Consider the following 26,754-nt stretch of genomic DNA (forward strand, 5'->3'; position numbering starts at 1 on the left):
CCAATACATGAGGCAGGCGAGTGGTAAGCCATGAACTTCTAGCAGTTAGAAAGCTGCGGACACAGTCCGGGTGTTGTGCGGCGTCACTCTTCGCATCCTAGAAGGTACCGCGCTCTCCGTCTCTCGGATGAGATCAAGCGGCTATTCACGCAGAGAGCACTGTGCCGGTCTCTGTGGGCTCCGGAGCTCTCTTTCTGCCCAAAGACGCCTGGCAGCGGCACTTAACTTCGGACAGCTCCGTATCTCCCTATTCTGCATTTCTTGTCTTCTGCATCTCAGCAAAATGCTTTTCCACTCTGTCTAGCTAGGAGAAACTGTGCCAGCACAGTATACCTCCCCGGACTTTTGTTCTAAATTCCCGACTTCTCGGCATCTCAGAAACTAACGGGAAGAGCAAGGTTTTCCATGGTGGGCTGGAACAGAACTAGCAACAAGCACAGCAAAGTTGTCCAAGAATACCTTGCATTCGAATGCTAATGCCAATACATGAGGCAGGCGAGTGGTAAGCCATGAACTTCTAGCAGTTAGAAAGCTGCGGACACAGTCCGGGTGTTGTGCGGCGTCACTCTTCGCATCCTAGAAGATACCGCGCTCTCCGTCTCTCGGATGAGATCAAGCGGCTATTCGCGCAGAGAGCACTGTGCCGGTCTCTGTGGGCTCCGGAGCTCTCTTTCTGCCCAAAGACGCCTGGCAGCGGCACTTAACTTCGGACAGCTCCGTATCTCCCTATTCTGCATTTCTTGTCTTCTGCATCTCAGCAAAATGCTTTTCCACTCTGTCTAGCTAGGAGAAACTGTGCCAGCACAGTATACCTCCCCGGACATTTGTTCTAAATTCCCGACTTCTCGGCATCTCAGAAACTAACGGGAAGAGCAAGGTTTTCCATGGTGGGCTGGAACAGAACTAGCAACAAGCACAGCAAAGTTGTCCAAGAATACCTTGCATTCGAATGCTAATGCCAATACATGAGGCAGGCGAATGGTAAGCCATGAACTTCTAGCAGTTAGAAAGCTGCGGACACAGTCCGGGTGTTGTGCGGCTTCACTCTTCGCATCCTAGAAGGTACCGCGCTCTCCGTCTCTCGGATGCGATCCAGCGGCTATTCGCGCAGAGAGCACTGTGCCGGTCTCTGTGCGCTCCGGAGCTCTCTTTCTGCCCAAAGACGCCTGGCAGCGGCACTTAATTTCGGACAGCTCCGTATCTCCCTATTCTGCATTTCTTGTCTTCTGCATCTCAGCAAAATGCTTTTCCACTCTGTCTAGCAAGGAGAAACGGTGCCAGCACAGTATACGTCTCCGGACTTGTGTTCTAAATTCCCGACTTCTCGGCATCTCAGAAACTAACAGGACGAGCAAGGTTTTCCATGGTGGGCTGGAACAGAACTAGCAACAAGCACAGCAAAGTTGTCCAAGAATACCTTGCATTCGAATGCTAATGCCAATACATGAGGCAGGTGAGTTGTAAGCCATGAACTTCTAGCAGTTAGAAAGCTGCGGACACAGTCCGGGTGTTGTGCGGCGTCACTCTTCGCATCCTAGAAGGTACCGCGCTCTCCGTCTCTCGGATGAGATCAAGCGGCTATTCGCGCAGAGAGCACTGTGCCGGTCTCTGTGCGCTCCGGAGCTCTCTTTCTGCCCAAAGACGCCTGGCAGCAGCACTTAACTTCGGACAGCTCCGTATCTCCCTATTCTGCATTTCTTGTCTTCTGCATCTCAGCAATATGCTTTTCCACTCTGTCTAGCAAGGAGAAACTGTGCCAGCACAGTATACCTCCCCGGACTTTTGTTCTAAATTCCCGACTTCTCGGCATCTCAGAAACTAACGGGAAGGGCAAGGTTTTCCATGGTGGGCTGGAACAGAACTAGCAACAAGCACAGCAAAGTTGTCCAAGAATACCTTGCATTCGAATGCTAATGCCAATACATGAGGCAGGCGAGTGGTAAGCCATGAACTTCTAGCAGTTAGAAAGCTGCGGACACAGTCCGGGTGTTGTGCGGCTTCACTCTTCGCATCCTAGAAGGTACCGCGCTCTCCGTCTCTCGGATGCGATCCAGCGGCTATTCGCGCAGAGAGCACTGTGCCGGTCTCTGTGCGCTCCGGAGCTCTCTTTCTGCCCAAAGACGCCTGGCAGCGGCACTTAACTTCAGACAGCTCCGTATCTCCCTATTCTGCATTTCTTGTCTTCTGCATCGCAGCAAAATGCTTTTCACTCTGTCTAGCAAGGAGACACTGTGCCAGCACAGTATACCTCCCCGGACTTGTGTTCTAAATTCCCGACTTCTCGGCATCTCAGAAACTAACAGGACGAGCAAGGTTTTCCATGGTGGGCTGGGACAGAACTAGCAACAAGCACAGCAAAGTCGTCCAAGAATACCTTGCATTCGAATGCTAATGCCACTTGAAGAGGCAGGCGAGTGGTACGCCATGAACATCTAGCAGTTAGAAAGCTGAGGACACAGTCCGGGTGTTGTGCGGCTTCACTCTTCGCATCCTAGAAGGTACCGCGCTCTCCGACTCTCGGATGCGATCAAGCGGCTATTCGCGCAGAGAGCACTGTGCCGGTCACTGTGGGCACCGGAGCTCTCTTTCTGCCCAAAGACGCCTGGCAGCGGCACTTAACTTCTGACAGCTCCGAATCTCCCTATTCTGCATTTCTTGTCTTCTGCAGCTCAGCAAAATGCTTTTCCACTCTGTCTAGCAAGGAGAAACTGTGCCAGCACAGTATACCTCCCCGGACTTGTGTTCTAAATTCTTGACTTCTTGGCATCTCAGAAACTAACGGGAAGTGCAAGGTTATCCATGGTGGGCTGGGCAGAACTAGCAGCAAGCACAACAAAGTTGTCCAAGAATACTTTGCATTCGAATGCTTATGCCAATACATGAGGCAGGCGAGTGGTAAGCCATGAACTTCTAGCAGTTAGAAAGCTGCGGACACAGTCCGGGTGTTGTGCGGCTTCACTCTTCGCATCCTAGAAGGTACCGCGCTCTCCGTCTCTCGGATGCGATCAAGCGGCTATTCGCGCAGAGAGCACTGTGAAGGTCTCTGTGCGCTCCGGAGCTCTCTTTCTGCCCAAAGACGCCTGGCAGCGACACTTAACTTCGGACAGCTCCGTATCTCCCTATTCTGCATTTCTTGTCTTCTGCATCTCAGCAAAATGCTTTTCCCTCTGTCTAGCAAGGAGACACTGTGCCAGCACAGTATACCTCCCCGGACTTGTGTTCTAAATTCCCGACTTCTCGGCATCTCAGAAACTAACGGGGAGAGCAAGGTTATCCATGGTGGGCTGGAGCAGAACTAGCAAAAAGCACAGCAAAGTTGTCCAAGAATACCTTGCATTCGAATGCTAATGCCAATACATGAGGCAGGCGAATGGTAGGCCATGAACTTCTAGCAGTTAGAAAGCTGCGGACACAGTCCGGGTGTTGTGCGGCTTCACTCTTCGCATCCTAGAAGGTACCGCGCTCTCCGTCTCTCGGATGCGATCCAGCGGCTATTCGCGCAGAGAGCACTGTGCCGGTCTCTGTGCGCTCCGGAGCTCTCTTTCTGCCCAAAGACGCCTGGCAGCGGCACTTAACTTCAGACAGCTCCGTATCTCCCTATTCTGCATTTCTTGTCTTCTGCATCTCAGCAAAATGCTTTTCCACTCTGTCTAGCAAGGAGAAACGGTGCCAGCACAGTATACGTCTCCGGACTTGTGTTCTAAATTCCCGACTTCTCGGCATCTCAGAAACTAACAGGACGAGCAAGGTTTTCCATGGTGGGCTGGGACAGAACTAGCAACAAGCACAGCAAAGTCGTCCAAGAATACCTTGCATTCGAATGCTAATGCCAATACATGAGGCAGGCGAGTGGTAAGCCATGAACTTCTAGCAGTTAGAAAGCTGCGGACACAGTCCGGGTGTTGTGCGGCGTCACTCTTCGCATCCTAGAAGGTACCGCGCTCTCCGTCTCTCGGATGAGATCAAGCGGCTATTCGCGCAGAGAGCACTGTGCCGGTCTCTGTGCGCTCCGGAGCTCTCTTTCTGCCCAAAGACGCCTGGCAGCGGCACTTAACTTCGGACAGCTCCGTATCTGCCTATTCTGCATTTCTTGTCTTCTGCATCTCAGCAAAATGCTTTTCCACTCTGTCTAGCAAGGAGAAACGGTGCCAGCACAGTATACCTCCCCGGACTTGTGTTCTAAATTCCCGACTTCTCGGCATCTCAGAAACTAATGGGAAGAGCAAAGTTTTCCATGGTGGGCTGGAACAGAACTCGCAACAAGCACAGCAAAGTTGTCCAAGAATACCTTGCATTCGAATGCTAATGCCAATACATGAGGCAGGCGAATGGTAAGCCATGAACTTCTAGCAGTTAGAAAGCTGCGGACACAGTCCGGGTGTTGTGCGGCGTCACTCTTCGCATCCTAGAAGGTACCGCGCTCTCCGTCTCTCGGATGAGATCAAGCGGCTATTCGCGCAGAGAGCACTGTGCCGGTCTCTGTGGGCTCCGGAGCTCTCTTTCTGCCCAAAGACGCCTGGCAGCAGCACTTAACTTCGGACAGCTCCGTATCTCCCTATTCTGCATTTCTTGTCTTCTGCATCTCAGCAATATGCTTTTCCACTCTGTCTAGCAAGGAGAAACTGTGCCAGCACAGTATACCTCCCCGGACTTTTGTTCTAAATTCCCGACTTCTCGGCATCTCAGAAACTAACGGGAAGGGCAAGGTTTTCCATGGTGGGCTGGAACAGAACTAGCAACAAGCACAGCAAAGTTGTCCAAGAATACCTTGCATTCGAATGCTAATGCCAATACATGAGGCAGGCGAGTGGTAAGCCATGAACTTCTAGCAGTTAGAAAGCTGCGGACACAGTCCGGGTGTTGTGCGGCTTCACTCTTCGCATCCTAGAAGGTACCGCGCTCTCCGTCTCTCGGATGCGATCCAGCGGCTATTCGCGCAGAGAGCACTGTGCCGGTCTCTGTGCGCTCCGGAGCTCTCTTTCTGCCCAAAGACGCCTGGCAGCGGCACTTAACTTCAGACAGCTCCGTATCTCCCTATTCTGCATTTCTTGTCTTCTGCATCGCAGCAAAATGCTTTTCACTCTGTCTAGCAAGGAGACACTGTGCCAGCACAGTATACCTCCCCGGACTTGTGTTCTAAATTCCCGACTTCTCGGCATCTCAGAAACTAACAGGACGAGCAAGGTTTTCCATGGTGGGCTGGGACAGAACTAGCAACAAGCACAGCAAAGTCGTCCAAGAATACCTTGCATTCGAATGCTAATGCCACTTGAAGAGGCAGGCGAGTGGTACGCCATGAACATCTAGCAGTTAGAAAGCTGAGGACACAGTCCGGGTGTTGTGCGGCTTCACTCTTCGCATCCTAGAAGGTACCGCGCTCTCCGACTCTCGGATGCGATCAAGCGGCTATTCGCGCAGAGAGCACTGTGCCGGTCACTGTGGGCACCGGAGCTCTCTTTCTGCCCAACGACGCCTGGCAGCGGCACTTAACTTCTGACAGCTCCGAATCTCCCTATTCTGCATTTCTTGTCTTCTGCAGCTCAGCAAAATGCTTTTCCACTCTGTCTAGCAAGGAGAAACTGTGCCAGCACAGTATACCTCCCCGGACTTGTGTTCTAAATTCTTGACTTCTTGGCATCTCAGAAACTAACGGGAAGTGCAAGGTTATCCATGGTGGGCTGGGCAGAACTAGCAGCAAGCACAACAAAGTTGTCCAAGAATACTTTGCATTCGAATGCTTATGCCAATACATGAGGCAGGCGAGTGGTAAGCCATGAACTTCTAGCAGTTAGAAAGCTGCGGACACAGTCCGGGTGTTGTGCGGCGTCACTCTTCGCATCCTAGAAGGTACCGCGCTCTCCGTCTCTCGGATGCGATCAAGCGGCTATTCGCGCAGAGAGCACTGTGAAGGTCTCTGTGCGCTCCGGAGCTCTCTTTCTGCCCAAAGACGCCTGGCAGCGACACTTAACTTCGGACAGCTCCGTATCTCCCTATTCTGCATTTCTTGTCTTCTGCATCTCAGCAAAATGCTTTTCCCTCTGTCTAGCAAGGAGACACTGTGCCAGCACAGTATACCTCCCCGGACTTGTGTTCTAAATTCCCGACTTCTCGGCATCTCAGAAACTAACGGGGAGAGCAAGGTTATCCATGGTGGGCTGGAGCAGAACTAGCAAAAAGCACAGCAAAGTTGTCCAAGAATACCTTGCATTCGAATGCTAATGCCAATACATGAGGCAGGCGAATGGTAGGCCATGAACTTCTAGCAGTTAGAAAGCTGCGGACACAGTCCGGGTGTTGTGCGGCTTCACTCTTCGCATCCTAGAAGGTACCGCGCTCTCCGTCTCTCGGATGCGATCCAGCGGCTATTCGCGCAGAGAGCACTGTGCCGGTCTCTGTGTGCTCCGGAGCTCTCTTTCTGCCCAAAGACGCCTGGCAGCGGCACTTAACTTCGGATGGCTCCGAATCTCCCTATTCTGCATTTCTTGTCTTCTGCATCTCAGCAAAATGCTTTTCCACTCTGTCTAGCAAGGAGAAACTGTGCCAGCACAGTATACGTCTCCGGACTTGTGTTCTAAATTCCCGACTTCTCGGCATCTCAGAAACTAACGGGAAGAGCAAGGTTTTCCATGGTGGGCTGGAACAGAACTAGCAACAAGCACAGCAAAGTTGTCCAAGAATACCTTGCATTCGAATGCTAATGCCAGTACATGAGGCAGGCGAGTGGTAAGCCATGAACTTCTAGCAGTTAGAAAGCTGCGGACACAGTCCGGGTGTTGTGCGGCGTCACTCTTCGCATCCTAGAAGGTACCGCGCTCTCCGTCTCTCGGATGCGATCAAGCGGCTATTCGCGCAGAGAGCACTGTGCCGGTCTCTGTGCGCTCCGGAGCTCTCTTTCTGCCCAAAGACGCCTGGCAGCGGCACTTAACTTCGGACAGCTCCGTATCTCCCTATTCTGCATTTCTTGTCTTCTGCATCTCAGCAAAATGCTTTTCCACTCTGTCTAGCAAGGAGAAACTGTGCCAGCACAGTATACCTCCCCGGACTTTTGTTCTAAATTCCCGACTTCTCGGCATCTCAGAAACTAACGGGAAGAGCAAGGTTTTCCATGGTGGGCTGGAACAGAACTAGGAACAAGCACAGCAAAGTTGTCCAAGAATACCTTGCATTCGAATGCTAATGCCAATACATGAGGCAGGCGAGTGGTAAGCCATGAACTTCTAGCAGTTAGAAAGCTGCGGACACAGTCCGGGTGTTGTGCGGCGTCACTCTTCGCATCCTAGAAGGTACCGCGCTCTCCGTCTCTCGGATGAGATCAAGCGGCTATTCGCGCAGAGAGCACTGTGCCGGTCTCTGTGCGCTCCGGAGCTCTCTTTCTGCCCAAAGACGCCTGGCAGCGGCACTTAACTTCGGACAGCTCCGTATCTCCCTATTCTGCATTTCTTGTCTTCTGCATCTCAGCAAAATGCTTTTCCCTCTGTCTAGCAAGGAGACACTGTGCCAGCACAGTATACCTCCCCGGACTTGTGTTCTAAATGCCCGACTTCTCGGCATCTCAGAAACTAACGGGAAGAGCAAGGTTATCCATGGTGGGCTGGAGCAGAACTAGCAACAAGCACAGCAAAGTTGTCCAAGAATACCTTGCATTCGAATGCTAATGCCAATACATGAGGGAGGCGAGTGGTAAGCCATGAACTTCTAGCAGTTAGAAAGCTGCGGACACAGTCCGGGTGTTGTGCGGCGTCACTCTTCGCATCCTAGAAGGTACCGCGCTCTCCATCTCTCGGATGCGATCCAGCGGCTATTCGCGCAGAGAGCACTGTGCCGGTCTCTGTGCGCTCCGGAGCTCTCTTTCTGCCCAAAGACGCCTGGCAGAGGCACTTAACTTCGGACAGCTCCGTATCTCCCTATTCTGCATTTCTTGTCTTCTGCATCTCAGCAAAATGCTTTTCCCTCTGTCTAGCAAGGAGACACTGTGCCAGCACAGTATACCTCCCCGGACTTGTGTTCTAAATTCCCGACTTCTCGGCATCTCAGAAACTAACGGGAAGAGCAAGGTTATCCATGGTGGGCTGGAGCAGAACTAGCAAAAAGCACAGCAAAGTTGTCCAAGAATACCTTGCATTCGAATGCTAATGCCAATACATGAGGCAGGCGAATGGTAAGCCATGAACTTCTAGCAGTTAGAAAGCTGCGGACACAGTCCGGGTGTTGTGCGGCTTCACTCTTCGCATCCTAGAAGGTACCGCGCTCTCCGTCTCTCGGATGCGATCAAGCGGCTATTCGCGCAGAGAGCACTGTGCCGGTCTCTGTGCGCTCCGGAGCTCTCTTTCTGCCCAAAGACGCCTGGCAGCGGCACTTAACTTCGGACAGCTCCGTATCTCGGTATTCTGCATTTCTTGTCTTCTGCATCTCAGCAAAATGCTTTTCCACTCTGTCTAGCAAGGAGAAACTGTGCCAGCACAGTATACCTCCCCGGACTTGTGTTCTAAATTCCCGACTTCTCGGCATCTCAGAAACTAACGGGAAGAGCAAGGTTTTCCATGGTGGGCTGGGACAGAACTAGCAACAAGCACAGCAAAGTCGTCCAAGAATACCTTGCATTCGAATTCTAATGCCAATACATGAGGCAGGCGCGTGGTAAGCCATGAACATCTAGCAGTTAGAAAGCTGCGGACACAGTCCGGGTGTTGTGCGGCGTCACTCTTCGCATCCTAGAAGGTACCGCGCTCTCCGTCTCTCGGATGAGATCAAGCGGCTATTCGCGCAGAGAGCACTGTGCCGGTCTCTGTGCGCTCCGGAGCTCTCTTTCTGCCCAAAGACGCCTGGCAGCGGCACTTAACTTCGGACAGCTCCGTATCTCCCTATTCTGCATTTCTTGTCTTCTGCATCTCAGCAAAATGCTTTTCCCTCTGTCTAGCAAGGAGACACTGTGCCAGCACAGTATACCTCCCCGGACTTGTGTTCTAAATTCCCGACTTCTCGGCATTACAGAAACTAACGGGAAGAGCAAGGTTATCCATGGTGGGCTGGGACAGAACTAGCAGCAAGCACAGCAAAGTCGTCCAAGAATACCTTGCATTCGAATTCTAATGCCAATACATGAGGCAGGCGAGTGGTAAGCCATGAACTTCTAGCAGTTAGAAAGCTGCGGACACAGTCCGGGTGTTGTGCGGCTTCACTCTTCGCATCCTAGAAGGTACCGCGCTCTCCGTCTCTCGGATGCGATCAAGCGCCTATTCGCGCAGAGAGCACTGTGCCGGTCTCTGTGTGCTCCGGGGCTCTCTTTCTGCCCAAAGGCGCCTGGCAGCGGCACTTAACTTCGAACAGCTCCGAATCTCCCTATTCTGCATTTCTTGTCTTCTGCATCTCAGCGAAATGCTTTTCCACTCTGTCTAGCAAGGAGAAACTGTGCCAGCACAGTATACCTCCCCGGACTTCTGTTCTAAATTCCCGACTTCTCGGCATCTCAGAAACTAACGGGAAGAGCAAGGTTTTCCATGGTGGGCTGGGACAGAACTAGCAACAAGCACAGCAAAGTCGTCCAAGAATACCTTGCATTCGAATGCTAATGCCAATTGAAGAGGCAGGCGAGTGGTACGCCATGAACATCTACCAGTTAGAAAGCTGCAGACACAGTCCGGGTGTTGTGCGGCTTCACTCTTCGCATCCTAGAAGGTACCGCGCTCTCCGACTCTCGGATGCGATCAAGCGGCTATTCGCGCAGAGAGCACTGTGCCGGTCACTGTGCGCACCGGAGCTCTCTTTCTGCCCAACGACGCCTGGCAGCGGCACTTAACTTCGGACAGCTCCGTATCTCCCAATTCTGCATTTCTTGTCTTCTGCATCTCAGCAAAATGCTTTTCCCTCTGTCTAGCAAGGAGACACTGTGCCAGCACAGTATACCTCCCCGGACTTGTGTTCTAAATTCCCGACTTCTCGGCATCTCAGAAACTAACGGGAAGAGCAAGGTTATCCATGGTGGGCTGGAGCAGAACTAGCAAAAAGCACAGCAAAGTTGTCCAAGAATACCTTGCATTCGAATGCTAATGCCAATACATGAGGCAGGCGAATGGTAAGCCATTAACTTCTAGCAGTTAGAAAGCTGCGGACACAGTCCGGGTGTTGTGCGGCTTCACTCTTCGCATCCTAGAAGGTACCGCGCTCTCCGTCTCTCGGATGCGATCAAGCGGCTATTCGCGCAGAGAGCACTGTGCCGGTCTCTGTGCGCTCCAGAGCTCTCTTTCTGCCCAAAGACGCCTGGCAGCGGCACTTAACTTCGGACAGCTCCGTATCTCCCTATTCTGCATTTCTTGTCTTCTGCATCTCAGCAAAATTCTTTTCCACTCTGTCTAGCAAGGAGAAACTGTGCCAGCACAGTATACCTCCCCGGACTTGTGTTCTAAATTCCCGACTTCTCGGCATCTCAGAAACTAACGGGAAGAGCAAGGTTTTCCATGGTGGGCTGGGACAGGACTAGCAGCAAGCAGAGCAAAGTCGTCCAAGAATACCTTGCATTCGAATTCTAATGCCAATTGAAGAGGCAGGCGAGTGGTAAGCCATGAACATCTAGCAGTTAGAAAGCTGCGGACACAGTCCGGGTGTTGTGCGGCTTCACTCTTCGCATCCTAGAAGGTACCGCGCTCTCCGTCTCTCGGATGCGATCAAGCGGCTATTCGCGCAGAGAGCACTGCGCCGGTCACTGTGCGCTCCGGAGCTCTCTTTCTGCCCAACGACGCCTGTCAGCGGCACTTAACTTCGGACAGCTCCGTATCTCCCTATTCTGCATTTCTTGTCTTCTGCATCTCAGCAAAATGCTTTTCCACTCTGTCTAGCAAGGAGAAACGGTGCCAGCACAGTATACCTCCCCGGACTTGTGTTCTAAATTCCCGACTTCTCGGCATCTCAGAAACTAACAGGACGAGCAAGGTTTTTCATGGTGGGCTGGGACAGAACTAGCAACAAGCACAGCAAAGTCGTCCAAGAATACCTTGCATTCGAATGCTAATGCCAATACATGAGGCAGGCGAGAGGTAAGCCATGAACATCTAGCAGTTAGAAAGCTGCGGACACAGTCCGGGTGTTGTGCGGCTTCACTCTTCGCATCCTAGAAGGTACCGGGCTCTCCGTCTCTCGGATGCGATCAAGCGGCTATTCGCGCAGAGAGCACTGTGCCGGTCTCTGTGCGCTCCGGCGCTCTCTTTCTGCCCAAAGATGCCTGGCAGCGGCACTTAACTTCGGACAGCTCCGTATCTCCCAATTCTGCATTTCTTGTCTTCTGCATCTCAGCAAAATTCTTTTCCCTCTGTCTAGCAAGGAGACACTGTGCCAGCACAGTATACCTCCCCAGACTTGTGTTCTAAATTCCCGACTTCTCGGCATCTCAGAAACTAACGGGAAGAGCAAGGTTATCCATGGTGGGCTGGAGCAGAACTAGCAAAAAGCACAGCAAAGTTGTCCAAGAATACCTTGCATTCGAATGCTAATGCCAATACATGAGGCAGGCGAGTGGTAAGCCATGAACTTCTAGCAGTTAGAAAGCTGCGGACACAGTCCGGGTGTTGTGCGGCGTCACTCTTCGCATCCTAGAAGGTACCGCGCTCTCCGTCTCTCGGATGAGATCAAGCGGCTATTCGCGCAGAGAGCACTGTGCCGGTCTCTGTGCGCTCCGGAGCTCTCTTTCTGCCCAAAGACGCCTGGCAGCGGCACTTAACTTCGGACAGCTCCGTATCTCCCTATTCTGCATTTCTTGTCTTCTGCATCTCAGCAAAATGCTTTTCCCTCTGTCTAGCAAGGAGACACTGTGCCAGCACAGTATACCTCCCCGGACTTGTGTTCTAAATTCCCGACTTCTCGGCATCTCAGAAACTAACGGGAAGAGCAAGGTTATCCATGGTGGGCTGGAGCAGAACTAGCAAAAAGCACAGCAAAGTTGTCCAAGAATACCTTGCATTCGAATGCTAATGCCAATACATGAGGCAGGCGAATGGTAAGCCATGAACTTCTAGCAGTTAGAAAGCTGCGGACACAGTCCGGGTGTTGTGCGGCTTCACTCTTCGCATCCTAGAAGGTACCGCGCTCTCCGTCTCTCGGATGCGATCAAGCGGCTATTCGCGCAGAGAGCACTGTGCCGGTCTCTGTGCGCTCCGGAGCTCTCTTTCTGCCCAAAGACGCCTGGCAGCGGCACTTAACTTCGGACAGCTCCGTATCTCGGTATTCTGCATTTCTTGTCTTCTGCATCTCAGCAAAATGCTTTTCCACTCTGTCTAGCAAGGAGAAACTGTGCCAGCACAGTATACCTCCCCGGACTTGTGTTCTAAATTCCCGACTTCTCGGCATCTCAGAAACTAACGGGAAGAGCAAGGTTTTCCATGGTGGGCTGGGACAGAACTAGCAACAAGCACAGCAAAGTCGTCCAAGAATACCTTGCATTCGAATTCTAATGCCAATACATGAGGCAGGCGCGTGGTAAGCCATGAACATCTAGCAGTTAGAAAGCTGCGGACACAGTCCGGGTGTTGTGCGGCGTCACTCTTCGCATCCTAGAAGGTACCGCGCTCTCCGTCTCTCGGATGAGATCAAGCGGCTATTCGCGCAGAGAGCACTGTGCCGGTCTCTGTGCGCTCCGGAGCTCTCTTTCTGCCCAAAGACGCCTGGCAGCGGCACTTAACTTCGGACAGCTCCGTATCTCGGTATTCTGCATTTCTTGTCTTCTGCATCTCAGCAAAATGCTTTTACACTCTGTCTAGCAAGGAGAAACTGTGCCAGCACAGTATACCTCCCCGGACTTGTGTTCTAAATTCCCGACTTCTCGGCATCTCAGAAACTAACGGGAAGAGCAAGGTTTTCCATGGTGGGCTGGGACAGAACTAGCAACAAGCACAGCAAAGTCGTCCAAGAATACCTTGCATTCGAATTCTAATGCCAATACATGAGGCAGGCGCGTGGTAAGCCATGAACATCTAGCAGTTAGAAAGCTGCGGACACAGTCCGGGTGTTGTGCGGCGTCACTCTTCGCATCCTAGAAGGTACCGCGCTCTCCGTCTCTCGGATGAGATCAAGCGGCTATTCGCGCAGAGAGCACTGTGCCGGTCTCTGTGCGCTCCGGAGCTCTCTTTCTGCCCAAAGACGCCTGGCAGCGGCACTTAACTTCGGACAGCTCCGTATCTCCCTATTCTGCATTTCTTGTCTTCTGCATCTCAGCAAAATGCTTTTCCCTCTGTCTAGCAAGGAGACACTGTGCCAGCACAGTATACCTCCCCGGACTTGTGTTCTAAATTCCCGACTTCTCGGCATTACAGAAACTAACGGGAAGAGCAAGGTTATCCATGGTGGGCTGGAGCAGAACTAGCAAAAAGCACAGCAAAGTTGTCCAAGAATACCTTGCATTCGAATGCTAATGCCAATACATGAGGCAGGCGAGTGGTAAGCCATGAACTTCTAGCAGTTAGAAAGCTGCGGACACAGTCCGGGTGTTGTGCGGCTTCACTCTTCGCATCCTAGAAGGTACCGCGCTCTCCGTCTCTCGGATGCGATCAAGCGGCTATTCGCGCAGAGAGCACTGTGCCGGTCTCTGTGCGCTCCGGAGCTCTCTTTCTGCCCAAAGACGCCTGGCAGCGGCACTTAACTTCGGACAGCTCCGTATCTCCCTATTCTGCATTTCTTGTCTTCTGCATCTCAGCAAAATGCTTTTCCACTCTGTCTAGCAAGGAGAAACTGTGCCAGCACAGTATACCTCCCCGGACTTGTGTTCTAAATTCCCGACTTCTCGGCATCTCAGAAACTAACGGGAAGAGCAAGGTTTTCCATGGTGGGCTGGGACAGAACTAGCAGCAAGCACAGCAAAGTCGTCCAAGAATACCTTGCATTCGAATTCTAATGCCAATTGAAGAGGCAGGCGAGTGGTAAGCCATGAACTTCTAGCAGTTAGAAAGCTGCGGACACAGTCCGGGTGTTGTGCGGCTTCACTCTTCGCATCCTAGAAGGTACCGCGCTCTCCGTCTCTCGGATGCGATCAAGCGGCTATTCGCGCAGAGAGCGCTGTGCCGGTCTCTGTGTGCTCCGGGGCTCTCTTTCTGCCCAAAGGCGCCTGGCAGCGGCACTTAACTTCGGACAGCTCCGAATCTCCCTATTCTGCATTTCTTGTCTTCTGCATCTCAGCAAAATGCTTTTCCACTCTGTCTAGCAAGGAGAAACTGTGCCAGCACAGTATACCTCCCCGGACTTGTGTTCTAAATTCCCGACTTCTCGGCATCTCAGAAACTAACAGGACGAGCAAGGTTTTCCATGGTGGGCTGGGACAGAACTAGCAACAAGCACAGCAAAGTCGTCCAAGAATACCTTGCATTCGAATGCTAATGCCACTTGAAGAGGCAGGCGAGTGGTACGCCATGAACATCTACCAGTTAGAAAGCTGCGGACACAGTCCGGGTGTTGTGCGGCTTCACTCTTCGCATCCTAGAAGGTACCGCGCTCTCCGACTCTCGGATGCGATCAAGCGGCTATTCGCGCAGAGAGCACTGTGCCGGTCACTGTGCGCACCGGAGCTCTCTTTCTGCCCAACGACGCCTGGCAGCGGCACTTAACTTCGGACAGCTCCGTATCTCCCTATTCTGCATTTCTTGTCTTCTGCATCTCAGCAAAATGCTTTTCCCTCTGTCTAGCAAGGAGAAACTGTGCCAGCACAGTATACCTCCCCGGACTTGTGTTCTAAATTCCCGACTTCTCGGCATCTCAGAAACTAACGGGAAGAGCAAGGTTATCCATGGTGGGCTGGAGCAGGACTAGCAAAAAGCACAGCAAAGTTGTCCAAGAATACCTTGCATTCGAATGCTAATGCCAATACATGAGGCAGGCGAATGGTAAGCCATGAACTTCTAGCAGTTAGAAAGCTGCGGACACAGTCCGGGTGTTGTGCGGCTTCACTCTTCGCATCCTAGAAGGTACCGCGCTCTCCGTCTCTCGGATGCGATCAAGCGGCTATTCGCGCAGAGAGCACTGTGCCGGTCTCTGTGCGCTCCGGAGCTCTCTTTCTGCCCAAAGACGCCTGGCAGCGGCACTTAACTTCGGACAGCTCCGTATCTCCCTATTCTGCATTTCTTGTCTTCTGCATCTCAGCAAAATTCTTTTCCACTCTGTCTAGCAAGGAGAAACTGTGCCAGCACAGTATACCTCCCCGGACTTGTGTTCTAAATTCCCGACTTCTCGGCATCTCAGAAACTAACGGGAAGAGCAAGGTTTTCCATGGTGGGCTGGGACAGAACTAGCAGCAAGCACAGCAAAGTCGTCCAAGAATACCTTGCATTCGAATTCTAATGCCAATTGAAGAGGCAGGCGAGAGGTAAGCCATGAACATCTAGCAGTTAGAAAGCTGCGGACACAGTCCGGGTGTTGTGCGGTGTCACTCTACGCATCCTAGAAGGTACCGGGCTCTCCGTCTCTCGGATGCGATCAAGCGGCTATTCGCGCAGAGAGCACTGTGCCGGTCTCTGTGCGCTCCGGCGCTCTCTTTCTGCCCAAAGATGCCTGGCAGCGGCACTTAACTTCGGACAGCTCCGTATCTCCCAATTCTGCATTTCTTGTCTTCTGCATCTCAGCAAAATGCTTTTCCCTCTGTCTAGCAAGGAGACACTGTGCCAGCACAGTATACCTCCCCGGACTTGTGTTCTAAATTCCCGACTTCTCGGCATCTCAGAAACTAACGGGAAGAGCAAGGTTATCCATGGTGGGCTGGAGCAGAACTAGCAAAAAGCACAGCAAAGTTGTCCAAGAATACCTTGCATTCGAATGCTAATGCCAATACATGAGGCAGGCGAATGGTAAGCCATGAACTTCTAGCAGTTAGAAAGCTGCGGACACAGTCCGGGTGTTGTGCGGCTTCACTCTTCGCATCCTAGAAGGTACCGCGCTCTCCGTCTCTCGGATGCGATCAAGCGCCTATTCGCGCAGAGAGCACTGTGCCGGTCTCTGTGTGCTCCGGGGCTCTCTTTCTGCCCAAAGGCGCCTGGCAGCGGCACTTAACTTCGGACAGCTCCGAATCTCCCTATTCTGCATTTCTTGTCTTCTGCATCTCAGCAAAATGCTTTTCCAGTCTGTCTAGCAAGGAGAAACTGTGCCAGCACAGTATACCTCCCCGGACTTGTGTTCTAAATTCCCGACTTCTCGGCATCTCAGAAACTAATGGGAAGAGCAAGGTTTTCCATGGTGGGCTGGAACAGAACTAGCAACAAGCACAGCAAAGTTGTCCAAGAATACCTTGCATTCGAATGCTAATGCCAATACCTGTGGCAGGCGAGTGGTAAGCCATGAACTTCTAGCAGTTAGAAAGCTGCGGACACAGTCCGGGTGTTGTGCGGCTTCACTCTTCGCATCCTAGAAGGTACCGCGCTCTCCGTCTCTCGGATGCGATCAAGCGGCTATTCGCGCAGAGAGCACGATGCCGGTCTCTGTGCGCTCCAGAGCTCTCTTTCTGCCCAAAGACGCCTGGCAGCGGCACTTAACTTCGGACAGCTCCGTATCTCCGTATTCTGCATTTCTTGTCTTCTGCATCTCAGCAAAATGCTTTTCCACTCTGTCTAGCAAGGAGAAACTGTGCCAGCACAGTATACGTCTCCGGACTTGTGTTCTAAATTCCCGACTTCTCGGCATCTCAGAAACTAACGGGAAGAGCAAGGTTTTCCATGGTGGGCTGGAACAGAACTAGCAACAAGCACAGCAAAGTCGTCCAAGAATACCTTGCATTCGAATGCTAATGCCACTTGAAGAGGCAGGCGAGTGGTACGCCATGAACATCTACCAGTTAGAAAGCTGCGGACACAGTCCGGGTGTTGTGCGGCTTCACTCTTCGCATCCTAGAAGGTACCGCGCTCTCCGTCTCTCGGATGAGATCAAGCGGCTATTCGCGCAGAGAGCACTGTGCCGGTCTCTGTGGGCTCCGGAGCTCTCTTTCTGCCCAAAGACGCCTGGCAGCGGCACTTAACTTCGGACAGCTCCGTATCTCCCTATTCTGCATTTCTTGTCTTCTGCATCTCAGCAAAATGCTTTTCCCTCTGTCTAGCAAGGAGACACTGTGCCAGCACAGTATACCTCCCCGGACTTGTGTTCTAAATTCCCGACTTCTCGGCATCTCAGAAACTAACGGGAAGAGCAAGGTTATCCATGGTGGGCTGGAGCAGAACTAGCAAAAAGCACAGCAAAGTTGTCCAAGAATACCGTGCATTCGAATGCTAATGCCAATACATGAGGCAGGCGAGTGGTAAGCCATGAACTTCTAGCAGTTAGAAAGCTGCGGACACAGTCCGGGTGTTGTGCGGCGTCACTCTTCGCATCCTAGAAGGTACCGCGCTCTCCGTCTCTCGGATGCGATCAAGCGGCTATTCGCGCAGAGAGCACTGTGCCGGTCTCTGTGCGCTCCGGAGCTCTCTTTCTGCCCAAAGACGCCTGGCAGCGGCACTTAACTTCGGACAGCTCCGTATCTCCCTATTCTGCATTTCTTGTCTTCTGCATCTCAGCAAAATGCTTTTCCCTCTGTCTAGCCAGGAGACACTGTGCCAGCACAGTATACCTCCCCGGACTTGTGTTCTAAATTCCCGACTTCTCGGCATCTCAGGAACTAACGGGAAGAGCAAGGTTATCCATGGTGGGCTGGAGCAGAACTAGCAAAAAGCACAGCAAAGTTGTCCAAGAATACCTTGCATTCGAATGCTAATGCCAATACATGGGGCAGGCGAATGGTAAGCCATGAACTTCTAGCAGTTAGAAAGCTGCGGACACAGTCCGGGTGTTGTGCGGCTTCACTCTTCGAATCCTAGAAGGTACCGCGCTCTCCGTCTCTCGGATGCGATCAAGCGGCTATTCGCGCAGAGAGCACTGTGCCGGTCTCTGTGCGCTCCGGAGCTCTCTTTCTGCCCAAAGACGCCTGGCAGCGGCACTTAACTTCGGACAGCTCCGTATCTCCGTATTCTGCATTTCTTGTCTTCTGCATCTCAGCAAAATGCTTTTCCACTCTGTCTAGCAAGGAGAAACTGTGCCAGCACAGTATACCTCCCCGGACTTGTGTTCTAAATTCCCGACTTCTCGGCATCTCAGAAACTAACGGGAAGAGCAAGGTTTTCCATGGTGGGCTGGAACAGAACTAGCAACAAGCACAGCAAAGTTGTCCAAGAATACCTTGCATTCGAATGCTAATGCCAATACATGAGGCAGGCGAGTGGTAAGCCATGAACATCTAGCAGTTAGAAAGCTGCGGACACAGTCCAGGTGTTGTGCGGTGTCACTCTACGCATCCTAGAAGGTACCGCGCTCTCCGTCTCTCGGATGAGATCAAGCGGCTATTCGCGCAGAGAGCACTGTGCCGGTCTCTGTGTGCTCCGGAGCTCTCTTTCTGCCCAAAGACGCCTGGCAGCGGCACTTAACTTCGGATGGCTCCGAATCTCCCTATTCTGCATTTCTTGTCTTCTGCATCTCAGCAAAATGCTTTTCCACTCTGTCTAGCAAGGAGAAACTGTGCCAGCACAGTATACCTCCCCGGACATTTGTTCTAAATTCCCGACTTCTCGGCATCTCAGAAACTAACGGGAAGAGCAAGGTTTTCCATGGTGGGCTGGAACAGAACTAGCAACAAGCACAGCAAAGTTGTCCAAGAATACCTTGCATTCGAATGGTAATGCCAATACATGAGGCAGGCGAGTGGTAAGCCATGAACTTCTAGCAGTTAGAAAGCTGCGGACACAGTCCGGGTGTTGTGCGGCGTCACTCTTCGCATCCTAGAAGGTACCGCGCTCTCCGTCTCTCGGATGAGATCAAGCGGCTATTCGTGCAGAGAGCACTGTGCCGGTCTCTGTGCGCTCCGGAGCTCTCTTTCTGCCCAAAGACGCCTGGCAGCGGCACTTAACTTCGGACAGCTCCGTATCTCCCTATTCTGCATTTCTTGTCTTCTGCATCTCAGCAAAATGCTTTTCCCTCTGTCTAGCAAGGAGACACTGTGCCAGCACAGTATACCTCCCCGGACTTGTGTTCTAAATTCCCGACTTCTCGGCATCTCAGAAACTAACGGGAAGAGCAAGGTTATCCATGGTGGGCTGGAGCAGAACTAGCAAAAAGCACAGCAAAGTTGTCCAAGAATACCTTGCATTCGGATGCTAATGCCAATACATGAGGCAGGCGAGTGGTAAGCCATGAACTTCTAGCAGTTAGAAAGCTGCGGACACAGTCCGGGTGTTGTGCGGCTTCACTCTTCGCATCCTAGAAGGTACCGCGCTCTCCGTCTCTCGGATGCGATCAAGCGGCTATTCGCGCAGAGAGCACTGTGCCGGTCTCTGTGCGCTCCGGAGCTCTCTTTCTGCCCAAAGACGCCTGGCAGCGGCACTTAACTTCGGACAGCTCCGTATCTCCCTATTCTGCATTTCTTGTCTTCTGCATCTCAGCAAAATGCTTTTCCACTCTGTCTAGCAAGGAGAAACTGTGCCAGCACAGTATACCTCCCCGGACTTTTGTTCTAAATTCCCGACTCTCGGCATCTCGGAAACTAACGGGAAGAGCAAGGTTTTCCATGGTGGGATGGAACAGAACTAGCAACAAGCACAGCAAAGTCGTCCAAGAATACCTTGCATTCGAATGCTAATGCCAATTGAAGAGGCAGGCGAGCGGTAAGCCATGAACATCTAGCAGTTAGAAAGCTGCGGACACAGTGCGGGTGTTGTGCGGCTTCACTCTTCGCATCCTAGAAGGTACCGCGCTCTCCGTCTCTCGGATGAGATCAAGCGGCTATTCGCGCTGAGAGCACTGTGCCGGTCTCTGTGCGCTCCGGAGCTCTCTTTCTGCCCAAAGACGCCTGGCAGTGGCACTTAACTTCGGACAGCTCCGTATCTCCCTATTCTGCATTTCTTGTCTTCTGCATCTCAGCAAAATGCTTTTCCACTCTGTCTAGCAAGGAGAAACTGTGCCAGCACAGTATACCTCCCCGGACTTGTGTTCTAAATTCCCGACTTCTCGGCATCTCAGAAACTAACGGGAAGAGCAAGGTTTTCCATGGTGGGCTGGAACAGAACTAGCAACAAGCACAGCATAGTTGTCCAAGAATACCTTGCATTTGAATGCTAATGCCAATACATGAGGCAGGCGAGTGGTAAGCCATGAACTTCTAGCAGTTAGAAAGCTGCGGACACAGTCCGGGTGTTGTGCGGCTTCACTCTTCGCATCCTAGAAGGTACCGCGCTCTCCGTCTCTCGGATGCGATCAAGCGGCTATTCGCGCAGAGAGCACTGTGCCGGTCTCTGTGCGCTCCGGAGCTCTCTTTCTGCCCAAAGACGCCTGGCAGCGGCACTTAACTTCGGACAGTTCCGTATCTCCCTATTCTGCATTTCTTGTCTTCTGCATCTCAGCAAAATGCTTTTCCACTCTGTCTAGCAAGGAGAAACTGTGTCAGCACAGTATACCTCCCCGGACTTTTGTTCTAAATTCCCGACTCTCGGCATCTCAGAAACTAACGGGAAGAGCAAGGTTTTCCATGGTGGGCTGGAACAGAACTAGCAACAAGCACAGCAAAGTTGTCCAAGAACACCTTGCATTCGAATGCTAATGCCAATACATGAGGCAGGCGAGTGGTAAGCCATGAACTTCTAGCAGTTAGAAAGCTGCGGACACAGTCCGGGTGTTGTGCGGCGTCACTCTTCGCATCCTAGAAGGTACCGCGCTCTCCGTCTCTTGGATGGGATCAAGCGGCTATTCGCGCAGAGAGCACTGTGCCGGTCTCTGTGGGCTCCGGAGCTCTCTTTCTGCCCAAAGACGCCTGGCAGCGGCACTTAACTTCGGACAACTCCGTATCTCCCTATTCTGCATTTCTTGTCTTCTGCATCTCAGCAAAATGCTTTTACACTCTGTCTAGCAAGGAGAAATTGTGCCAGCACAGTATACCTCCCCAGACTTTTGTTCTAAATTCCCGACTTCTCTGCATCTCAGGAACTGACGGGAAGAGCAAGGTTATCCATGGTGGCCTGGAACAGAACTAGCAACAAGCACAGCAAAGTTGTCCAAGAATACCTTGCATTCGAATGCTAATGCCAATACATGAGGCAGGCGAGTGGTAAGCCATGAACTTCTAGCAGTTAGAAAGCTGCGGACACAGTCCGGGTGTTGTGCGGCGTCACTCTTCGCATCCTAGAAGGTACCGCGCTCTCCGTCTCTCGGATGAGATCAAGCGGCTATTCGTGCAGAGAGCACTGTGCCGGTCTCTGTGCGCTCCGGAGCTCTCTTTCTGCCCAAAGACGCCTGGCAGCGGCACTTAACTTCGGACAGCTCCGTATCTCCCTATTCTGCATTTCTTGTCTTCTGCATCTCAGCAAAATGCTTTTCCCTCTGTCTAGCAAGGAGACACTGTGCCAGCACAGTATACCTCCCCGGACTTGTGTTCTAAATTCCCGACTTCTCGGCATCTCAGAAACTAACGGGAAGAGCAAGGTTATCCATGGTGGGCTGGAGCAGAACTAGCAAAAAGCACAGCAAAGTTGTCCAAGAATACCTTGCATTCGAATGCTAATGCCAATACATGAGGCAGGCGAGTGGTAAGCCATGAACTTCTAGCAGTTAGAAAGCTGCGGACACAGTCCGGGTGTTGTGCGGCGTCACTCTTCGCATCCTAGAAGGTACCGCGCTCTCCATCTCTCGGATGCGATCCAGCGGCTATTCGCGCAGAGAGCACTGTGCCGGTCTCTGTGCGCTCCGGAGCTCTCTTTCTGCCCAAAGACGCCTGGCAGAGGCACTTAACTTCGGACAGCTCCGTATCTCCCTATTCTGCATTTCTTGTCTTCTGCATCTCAGCAAAATGCTTTTCCCTCTGTCTAGCAAGGAGACACTGTGCCAGCACAGTATACCTCCCCGGACTTGTGTTCTAAATTCCCGACTTCTCGGCATCTCAGAAACTAACGGGAAGAGCAAGGTTATCCATGGTGGGCTGGAGCAGAACTAGCAAAAAGCACAGCAAAGTTGTCCAAGAATACCTTGCATTCGAATGCTAATGCCAATACATGAGGCAGGCGAATGGTAAGCCATGAACTTCTAGCAGTTAGAAAGCTGCGGACACAGTCCGGGTGTTGTGCGGCTTCACTCTTCGCATCCTAGAAGGTACCGCGCTCTCCGTCTCTCGGATGCGATCAAGCGGCTATTCGCGCAGAGAGCACTGTGCCGGTCTCTGTGCGCTCCGGAGCTCTCTTTCTGCCCAAAGACGCCTGGCAGCGGCACTTAACTTCGGACAGCTCCGTATCTCGGTATTCTGCATTTCTTGTCTTCTGCATCTCAGCAAAATGCTTTTCCACTCTGTCTAGCAAGGAGAAACTGTGCCAGCACAGTATACCTCCCCGGACTTGTGTTCTAAATTCCCGACTTCTCGGCATCTCAGAAACTAACGGGAAGAGCAAGGTTTTCCATGGTGGGCTGGGACAGAACTAGCAACAAGCACAGCAAAGTCGTCCAAGAATACCTTGCATTCGAATTCTAATGCCAATACATGAGGCAGGCGAGTGGTAAGCCATGAACTTCTAGCAGTTAGAAAGCTGCGGACACAGTCCGGGTGTTGTGCGGCGTCACTCTTCGCATCCTAGAAGGTACCGCGCTCTCCGTCTCTCGGATGAGATCAAGCGGCTATTCGCGCAGAGAGCACTGTGCCGGTCTCTGTGGGCTCCGGAGCTCTCTTTCTGCCCAAAGACGCCTGGCAGCGGCACTTAACTTCGGACAGCTCCGTATCTCCCTATTCTGCATTTCTTGTCTTCTGCATCTCAGCAAAATGCTTTTCCCTCTGTCTAGCAAGGAGACACTGTGCCAGCACAGTATACCTCCCCGGACTTGTGTTCTAAATTCCCGACTTCTCGGCATTACAGAAAGTAACGGGAAGAGCAAGGTTATCCATGGTGGGCTGGAGCAGAACTAGCAAAAAGCACAGCAAAGTTGTCCAAGAATACCTTGCATTCGAATGCTAATGCCAATACATGAGGCAGGCGAGTGGTAAGCCATGAACTTCTAGCAGTTAGAAAGCTGCGGACACAGTTCGGGTGTTGTGCGGCTTCACTCTTCGCATCCTAGAAGGTACCGCGCTCTCCGTCTCTCGGATGCGATCAAGCGGCTATTCGCGCAGAGAGCACTGTGCCGGTCTCTGTGCGCTCCGGAGCTCTCTTTCTGCCCAAAGACGCCTGGCAGCGGCACTTAACTTCGGACAGCTCCGTATCTCCCTATTCTGCATTTCTTGTCTTCTGCATCTCAGCAAAATGCTTTTCCACTCTGTCTAGCAAGGAGAAACTGTGCCAGCACAGTATACCTCCCCGGACTTGTGTTCTAAATTCCCGACTTCTCGGCATCTCAGAAACTAACGGGAAGAGCAAGGTTTTCCATGGTGGGCTGGGACAGAACTAGCAGCAAGCACAGCAAAGTCGTCCAAGAATACCTTGCATTCGAATTCTAATGCCAATTGAAGAGGCAGGCGAGTGGTAAGCCATGAACTTCTAGCAGTTAGAAAGCTGCGGACACAGTCCGGGTGTTGTGCGGCTTCACTCTTCGCATCCTAGAAGGTACCGCGCTCTCCGTCTCTCGGATGCGATCAAGCGCCTATTCGCGCAGAGAGCACTGTGCCGGTCTCTGTGTGCTCCGGGGCTCTCTTTCTGCCCAAAGGCGCCTGGCAGCGGCACTTAAATTCGGACAGCTCCGAATCTCCCTATTCTGCATTTCTTGTCTTCTGCTTCTCAGCGAAATGCTTTTCTACTCTGTCTAGCAAGGAGAAACTGTGCCAGCACAGTATACCTCCCCGGACTTCTGTTCTAAATTCCCGACATCTCGGCATCTCAGAAACTAACAGGACGAGCAAGGTTTTCCATGGTGGGCTGGGACAGAACTAGCAACAAGCACAGCAAAGTCGTCCAAGAATACCTTGCATTCGAATGCTAATGCCAATACATGAGGCAGGCGAATGGTAAGCCATGAACTTCTAGCAGTTAGAAAGCTGCGGACACAGTCCGGGTGTTGTGCGGCTTCACTCTTCGCATCCTAGAAGGTACCGCGCTCTCCGTCTCTCGGATGCGATCAAGCGGCTATTCGCGCAGAGAGCACTGTGCCGGTCTCTGTGCGCTCCAGAGCTCTCTTTCTGCCCAAAGACGCCTGGCAGCGGCACTTAACTTCGGACAGCTCCGTATCTCCCTATTCTGCATTTCTTGTCTTCTGCATCTCAGCAAAATTCTTTTCCACTCTGTCTAGCAAGGAGAAACTGTGCCAGCACAGTATAGCTCCCCGGACTTGTGTTCTAAATTCCCGACTTCTCGGCATCTCAGAAACTAACGGGAAGAGCAAGGTTTTCCATGGTGGGCTGGGACAGAACTAGCAGCAAGCACAGCAAAGTCGTCCAAGAATACCTTGCATTCGAATTCTAATGCCAATTGAAGAGGCAGGCGAGTGGTAAGCCATGAACATCTAGCAGTTAGAATGCTGCGGACACAGTCCGGGTGTTGTGCGGCTTCACTCTTCGCATCCTAGAAGGTACCGCGCTCTCCGTCTCTCGGATGCGATCAAGCGGCTATTCGCGCAGAGAGCACTGCGCCGGTCACTGTGCGCTCCGGAGCTCTCTTTCTGCCCAACGACGCCTGTCAGCGGCACTTAACTTCGGACAGCTCCGTATCTCCCTATTCTGCATTTCTTGTCTTCTGCATCTCAGCAAAATGCTTTTCCACTCTGTCTAGCAAGGAGAAACGGTGCCAGCACAGTATACCTCCCCGGACTTGTGTTCTAAATTCCCGACTTCTCGGCATCTCAGAAACTAACAGGACGAGCAAGGTTTTTCATGGTGGGCTGGGACAGAACTAGCAACAAGCACAGCAAAGTCGTCCAAGAATACCTTGCATTCGAATGCTAATGCCAATACATGAGGCAGGCGAGAGGTAAGCCATGAACATCTAGCAGTTAGAAAGCTGCGGACACAGTCCGGGTGTTGTGCGGCTTCACTCTTCGCATCCTAGAAGGTACCGCGCTCTCCGTCTCTCGGATGCGATCAAGCGGCTATTCGCGCAGAGAGCACTGTGCCGGTCTCTGTGCGCTCCGGCGCTCTCTTTCTGCCCAAAGATGCCTGGCAGCGGCACTTAACTTCGGACAGCTCCGTATCTCCCAATTCTGCATTTCTTGTCTTCTGCATCTCAGCAAAATTCTTTTCCCTCTGTCTAGCAAGGAGACACTGTGCCAGCACAGTATACCTCCCCGGACTTGTGTTCTAAATTCCCGACTTCTCGGCATCTCAGAAACTAACGGGAAGAGCAAGGTTATCCATGGTGGGCTGGAGCAGAACTAGCAAAAAGCACAGCAAAGTTGTCCAAGAATACCTTGCATTCGAATGCTAATGCCAATACATGAGGCAGGCGAGTGGTAAGCCATGAACTTCTAGCAGTTAGAAAGCTGCGGACACAGTCCGGGTGTTGTGCGGCGTCACTCTTCGCATCCTAGAAGGTACCGCGCTCTCCGTCTCTCGGATGAGATCAAGCGGCTATTCGCGCAGAGAGCACTGTGCCGGTCTCTGTGCGCTCCGGAGCTCTCTTTCTGCCCAAAGACGCCTGGCAGCGGCACTTAACTTCGGACAGCTCCGTATCTCCCTATTCTGCATTTCTTGTCTTCTGCATCTCAGCAAAATGCTTTTCCCTCTGTCTAGCAAGGAGACACTGTGCCAGCACAGTATACCTCCCCGGACTTGTGTTCTAAATTCCCGACTTCTCGGCATCTCAGAAACTAACGGGAAGAGCAAGGTTATCCATGGTGGGCTGGAGCAGAACTAGCAAAAAGCACAGCAAAGTTGTCCAAGAATACCTTGCATTCGAATGCTAATGCCAATACATGAGGCAGGCGAATGGTAAGCCATGAACTTCTAGCAGTTAGAAAGCTGCGGACACAGTCCGGGTGTTGTGCGGCTTCACTCTTCGCATCCTAGAAGGTACCGCGCTCTCCGTCTCTCGGATGCGATCAAGCGGCTATTCGCGCAGAGAGCACTGTGCCGGTCTCTGTGCGCTCCGGAGCTCTCTTTCTGCCCAAAGACGCCTGGCAGCGGCACTTAACTTCGGACAGCTCCGTATCTCGGTATTCTGCATTTCTTGTCTTCTGCATCTCAGCAAAATGCTTTTCCACTCTGTCTAGCAAGGAGAAACTGTGCCAGCACAGTATACCTCCCCGGACTTGTGTTCTAAATTCCCGACTTCTCGGCATCTCAGAAACTAACGGGAAGAGCAAGGTTTTCCATGGTGGGCTGGGACAGAACTAGCAGCAAGCACAGCAAAGTCGTCCAAGAATACCTTGCATTCGAATTCTAATGCCAATTGAAGAGGCAGGCGAGTGGTAAGCCATGAACTTCTAGCAGTTAGAAAGCTGCGGACACAGTCCGGGTGTTGTGCGGCTTCACTCTTCGCATCCTAGAAGGTACCGCGCTCTCCGTCTCTCGGATGCGATCAAGCGCCTATTCGCGCAGAGAGCGCTGTGCCGGTCTCTGTGTGCTCCGGGGCTCTCTTTCTGCCCAAAGGCGCCTGGCAGCGGCACTTAACTTCGGACAGCTCCGAATCTCCCTATTCTGCATTTCTTGTCTTCTGCATCTCAGCAAAATGCTTTTCCACTCTGTCTAGCAAGGAGAAACTGTGCCAGCACAGTATACCTCCCCGGACTTGTGTTCTAAATTCCCGACTTCTCGGCATCTCAGAAACTAACAGGACGAGCAAGGTTTTCCATGGTGGGCTGGGACAGAACTAGCAACAA

This window comes from Passer domesticus, chromosome W (genome assembly GCF_036417665.1).
Source record: "Passer domesticus isolate bPasDom1 chromosome W, bPasDom1.hap1, whole genome shotgun sequence".
Classification (NCBI taxonomy): domain Eukaryota; kingdom Metazoa; phylum Chordata; class Aves; order Passeriformes; family Passeridae; genus Passer; species Passer domesticus.